Source organism: Oryctolagus cuniculus, chromosome 9 (assembly GCF_051225735.1).
Source record: "Oryctolagus cuniculus isolate XC-2025 breed Fujian yellow rabbit chromosome 9, ASM5122573v1, whole genome shotgun sequence".
In the NCBI taxonomy this organism is placed as follows: domain Eukaryota; kingdom Metazoa; phylum Chordata; class Mammalia; order Lagomorpha; family Leporidae; genus Oryctolagus; species Oryctolagus cuniculus.
The window spans coordinates 60,783,026-60,789,025 of record NC_142875.1 but is presented as its reverse complement, the minus strand read 5'-3'; the positions used below and the strand labels follow the sequence as shown (position 1 = coordinate 60,789,025).

The following is a 6,000-nucleotide window of genomic DNA, read 5'->3' as shown; positions in this document are numbered from 1 at the left end:
GGGGTTCAAGTGAGGAGAGAACTGTCCAGCTCATGATACATTTGGATTTTGGGGTTTGGATTTTTTTTTCCATTTTTTGGTGGGTGGAGGGGTTTGGATGGTTTTGGTTTTGTTCTGTTTTGTCCCAAATGTGTTTTTGGCATGGTTTCCCATTCTTTCTGATGCAGGATGCTTTTAGTGCTGCCTCGGTATGAAGGAGCCTCGTACTGGAAGCCTGCATTTCCTCCTGTGGACTGGCAAAGGGTGGCAGAGCAGCCAACAATGTGTGTGTGTGTGTGTGTGTGTGTGTGTGTGTGTGTGTGACTAAACCACAGTACCCTCACATGCATGGAGTACAGACTGGGGCTGTGCACCAGGCACTACCTGGACTTCCGCTTCTCCTCTGCTGGGGACAATGTGAGGCCGTGTTCTCATGGGAAGGTCATTACCAGCCCCAAAGGCAACACGCTCACAGAGGGAAGTGGCCTCCTCGGAGGTGAGGGTCTCTGGGCACTTTTGTTTGGGAACCAAGACATTGTGGACAAACACCTCAGAACCCAGAGGGTGCCTCTCCCTCGCAGGGGTGGGGGAGCCGTGGCTTTCAGGCCCCAGAAGCCCGGCGACCCTGCTGAGCCAACTGCAGGCTGGAATGCAAAAACACAATACTTCGATAGCAGCCTCATCTTGAAGTTGATCATTTTTGTTGGGCCTGTGGATGGTGTTACCAATATCCACACGGCCCGTGGCAGGAAAAAGGCTCCCCACCCCTGCTCTTTGGATACCCCTCGCTGACCAAGGGAAACGAAAGTTAAATGGCCCCCAGAAACGCGGGATCCATGTCCTCTGCCCTCTTTGCTGATGTGTTGGGCTCATGAATTTGCTGCCTGCTCAGAGCTCGCTCCTCCAGGCTCTCCTGGCCTGCCCTGGGCGGGGTGAAATGGCATTTCTTAGGAGCGACTCCAAGTGGTTTGCAAGCTACGGCCTTCCGGAAGCTGTCAACGTTGGAACCACCTTAAAACTTCAGACCACGATAGAGTCCATTTGGGATGTTGTCCTGCCCCATACCAGGGAGAGCCCCTGACCCAGCTCAGAATTCAGACGGCCCCTGAAGCATTCTGCCGTGTTCTGGCAAATGCAGAGAATATCATCAAAAGTATTATTCTTACCCAAAGTAATGAGAATAACAGCTAACTCTCTAGTACGAGGTCCTAGCTCCTGACTTCCCAGGGCCTGGCTACAGCTCCTTTTGGAGTTCAGTTGTGCCTCCTTCTGCACACCTACCCAATGCACTGGCATCCTCCCAGTGCCTTCCTTTCCACTCCAGCAAGTTCAAGTTCAAGAAGTGTGGCAGAGCTACCTACTGCTCCCGGAATATCCCCCACACTTCCCTGTCCCCTTGCAATTAGGCTGGGCCGAGCGACTAGTCCCAACCAATGGGTCGTGAGCAGAAGTGAAGTGGCAATAATGAGGTGAAACACAGAAGAGTCAGGGTGCAAGCCCCCTACCTCCCCTCCTCGGAACCAGGGTGGCTGGTCCAAGCACGTGTTTCAGACGGCGGCGAGGCCTCCGTGAGCCTGCGTTCCTGGATGTTGTGAACTGCACATTTGGGCCACCCTGAACTCCTATGTTGAGATCCTCACCCCTCTGGAGATGGCTCCTGTGTGTGGGATTAGTGCCTGCGTAAGAAGAGACCCAAGAGCCTGCTCGCCCACACTCTATTCTGCACCCTGGAGGATACAATGAGGAAACAGCTGTGCACCACAAAGTAGGCCTTCCCCACAGGCGGGATCCACCAGGGACTTCTCAGCCACAGCAGTGGAAAAAAATAAATGTTTGTTGTCTGAGCCACCCAACCTAAGGCAGCCTGCGCTGACCATCAGCCAGCCTCAGGTGGTGGTGTGGAGGGGCGACTCCGCCAGTTTGCTCTGGCGCTATAGCGTGAGAGATCAGCCTTTGAGGTGCTAAAGCATTAGAACTTCAGCTCACTTTGGTATGAAATCACAAACACCATCACTAATACAGGAGGTTCTCTTTGTTCTGTTTCTCGTGGCGGTGCTACCAGATAAATAAAGACCCAGGACTTGAAGCGCAAGTTAGCAAAGAGTCCCTTAGCACCAGCCACCAGATAGCCATTGAATCCAAGGACATACTGGGTGACCACTGCGCAAGGTGCTCAGAACATGAGAGACTGAAGACCCTTCCCTCCAGGTGCTAACAGTCTGCTGGGAAGATAGGACCTACCAAGAAATAACTCACCAGCCTCCATGGCTGTGGGGCAGTGAGAAGAGTCGGGGGTGCTCGGCGCCCTATCCCATCACTGTCTCCACATCTGCCATCCCTATTGCAGGGGAACAAGGGCAGGGATCAAATCTTGTTCATCTTTGTCCTGAATCTGCGACCCTGCCAATAGATTGTTGCTGCATGAACAGCTGTGGGATGGGAAGGCACCGGGGTCCTGGGAATCAGAACCTGTGCTGACTCCGAAAGACAGGCGAGATTCGAGGGAGCCTAGGAGTCCCAGAGGAAGATGGGGGTAAGAGTCGTCCAGGCAGAAGCCTGAATTTGGAACATGCAGAGGGGGCGCTGAGCAGGCAGGGGTGACACATTGTCCTCCCTGCTCTACAGGCACCCGTGTGAAGCCAAGGATGGCTAAGCAAGGGTCAGCTCTGGAAAGCAGTTTTCTCCCGAGTCTGTAGGGTGGTCTCCTAGGTAGCTCAGCTGCTGATCCTTGCCCCGTCTGGCCGGAGGTGAGGTGGGAGGCCAGCCAAGCAACCGAGGCCCTCCTGAAACCCAGAGTCTCAATAGCTCACCAGAGCAAGCCCCTACGTGGAAGGCTTCATGATGTAGCTGTTAGGTCCTCTTCCCTCTGAAGATAAGCCGAGATCTTTCGTTACCCAAGATTACCAGTTAGCTTGGTGATGAAAGGTCTGCGCAGTGTAGAAGGAGCCCTTAGGAGGGAACTTGCACATTTGCAAGTCCTTTTGTTGAAAATGACTTGTTCTTTGGGGGAAAAATAAAATAGAGGAAATTAGCAGGGAGGGCTCAGGATCAGCTCCGCCTTTGTGATGCTGCCTGCAGGCCGTGGCGATCATCATGGCTGCCCAACGTTTCCACACTGCACACAACCCAGTGCGACCCCAGCTTGAGAAATCCCTGTAAGACTCAGAAAAAAACCGTGTAGGCCATGTTCTCAAATCCTGCCCAGCAAGGAACAAAAACCTTGGCAATTGATGTCCTTCAATACATGGGTATTGGATTCAAGTCATGACTCATTAACAAGCTCTCTTCCTAGGGAAGTTTTTGTTTGTTTGTTTGTTTACATATATCTGTAATTTGAGAAGCAGAAAGGGAGAGAGATAGTGTGAGGTCTTATTCACTGGTTCACTCCCCAAACGTCTGCAGTGGCCTGGAGGGCCACAGCCAAGAGCCAGGAATTCCCAGAAGATTCGCCTTCCACCCACCACGCAACTTTATGGCCGGCCCCAGCCTGGCTGTCACTCAGGGCCTCACACATCAAGCCCTCCCCTCTCATCCCTGTCTCCCTGTGAGAACTCTGTTCCCAGGCTGAACTCACTCAATGTTCTTTCTCCATGCATTAGGTACCAATCTGGGAGCTTTCCAGCTAATTGGGGGTCTGAACGCAGTTGCGCTCCTGAGTCAAGGGGAGGTTCAACACAGCTGGAAGGCAGCTGGAGACGTCGTGGGCCCCAGCTGACTTGGAGGCGGAAGCACCTGTTCCTCTCCAATCACACCATCTCCAGCCCGCCTCCGGGCAGCCCGGGCCAGGAGTAATTTGTGGCTCATGAATAATAGTATCAGGAAGACTAAACCTGCAGGCTCCATGCCCTGTGCTTTCAGAACACAGAGAGAGCAACTGAGCCGTCAACAATGAACCCTGACGTCCCTGCAGCACAGAGCATCCCAGTACACCTCAGCCTCGAAGCACAGCCCTGAGGGCGGTCACTCACAGGGGACCCAAGGCCGCCCCTTCCCAATGCCCCACCCGTGGCCCACCCTGGAGTCAGCCACAGCGCCCGACCAGCTTCGCAGCTGCTGTCCACTGCGTTGGAAATGCTACTCCCTGTGTGCTCACCATCTGTCCGTCTGTCCTTCAAGGCCAAGCTCACCTGAGCTTCTGAGGAAGACTTCCTGTGAACTTTCTTTGCCTCCTATATTTAACAAATATTTGCTCAGCACCTGCTATGAAAGGGGACTTCAAAAAGTTCGTGGAAAATGGCAACTAAGAGATAACGCACGTTCTCCATGAAGTCTTGGAAGCCTGCTAGTATTTCAGGCACCGTTCTGGGCACTGGAGATTCAACGGTGGACTTGCTTTCATGGAAGCATTCAGCAAGAGCCAGCAACTAAACAGGGAAATGTACTTATATAATGTGTAGGTGGCGGCGAGCTCTGCAAATAAATAGAGTTAGGATAGGGCTGGGCGCACTTTTTGAAATAAGATGCACAGGGAAGCCACCAAGATCCTCTCTCCTCTGGCCACGTTTCTGAATGGGCTGGGGGACCTTGCAGTGCCCGTCCAGGTCCCAGTGGTGACAAGAGGCAATGCTGGCCACACCCAGGCACAGACCCTGAGCCGAGGCTCAATCAGGCAGGGCTGGCGAGGGAGGAGGAAAAGGCTTCCGAACAGGAGGCCTCGACCTTGATGGCACATTCAGGTCACCTTGGGGAGGCTTTGGCCGGGTCCGACTCTGAGCCAATTAGCCAGACTGTGTGGGGCAGGGGCCAGGTCTCCAGGGTTTTAGTTTCCCCATATTTGACGAAGATGGAGAGCAAGTGCTTCTTGGCTGTCTCTACCTGTGCTTTGTAAGGGCCTGGGCACTGAGCGGGGACAGAAACTCCCCACCCTACAGACAGCAAGTCAGCATCCCCGTTAAAACATCGCCAGGCCCTCGGCTGCACCTTATGCAGCTCCACCTCTTTCACAGATGAAATATATTTCGAAAATTTGCAGTCTGCCCACACCCTGCCCTGGAAGGTCTCCCAGCAGGCCCAGCGGTGTGCGGAATGTGAGCAACAGGTAAGAGAGAGCTGGGGGTGAGCCTGGGGTGTTTGGGTATTCCTCTCCCAGCCCTGGGTACTGGGGTAGACCAGAGCGGTAGCCAGGACCTAGAGGAGGGTGAGAGACTGGAGGCTTCTCCATGGCTCAGTGACTTGGACTCGGCTCCAGTTCAACTCCGGAGGAGCCGGAGAGGCAGGGTCCTCTTCCTCTCATTAATGCTCATTGGCCAGCCCTTCTACGTCCCCAGTCAGTCATTGCACAGAAGCCTCCTCTGGGCCTGCAGCGGCTGTGACCCCTCCTCCGTAGCCCACTCCCCAGACACCTTTGTGGCTGGAACCCACACTACTTGATTGAGGTCAGGTGAGATGAGAAAACATTTGCTGCTTGATAATCGCCCACATCTGTGCTGTCTGGCCAACCATAGCCTGGGCTGTTTGTCATGAGGAACCGGACTCCCTGAAGAGTGTGGGTGCAGAGTGGTGGCCGCTCTTGTACGCCCACCTGCCCCTGGGGAGGCGGGGGGACTGTGGGGCAGGCAGGGTGTTGCCGTCAGGCTGACCCGGATGTAAAGCCTGACTCGCGTGAGGACCCGCACACCTTTGAGACACTTGTCCAATCTTCCCGAGCTTCTGTCTGAGTTTGTCAAGAGGTCCAAGTGGAGGACGTGAGCAGGTGCAGGCAGGTGGACAGTGCACCCCCCAGGTTCCCCTCACCTCCACCTGGAACCCGTCATTTGGGAGACTGAGTCAGCTCGCCTGCCCACTCCGAGAAGACCCCCTTCTCTGAGTCCAGAAGGAAGAGAGCAAAGGGACCAGCCTGGGGCTGAACCCTGGCATCATGGACGTGGTCCCCAGCACATAGGGATGGGTCTGGCTTCAGCAGCAAAGTGCCTGGCAGGTGGGCCCGGGACTGGCCAGAGAGAGATCCCTGTGATGTCGCTTCTTAGCTGATGAGGTCTCGGAGGCCTCTCAGGAGGTACAGTTACCCCCTTCCCCGGGCAA

At 54.6% G+C, this 6,000-nt stretch overlaps 1 long non-coding RNA gene across 3 annotated transcripts in view; it reads left to right on the top strand.

Moving 5' to 3' along the window:
* Positions 1–819: 819 nt before the first annotated feature.
* The window catches only part of LOC149124571 (uncharacterized), a 33,634-nt gene continuing 28,453 nt past the window's right edge, over positions 820–6,000 (top strand). The window contains exon 1 of one of the 3 annotated variants that reach the window (XR_016213235.1): positions 820–5,017. This is a non-coding gene — a long non-coding RNA (uncharacterized LOC149124571). The remainder of the gene's footprint in view (positions 5,018–6,000) is intronic. The other 2 variants (XR_016213234.1, XR_016213232.1) reach the window with 2 other exon arrangements.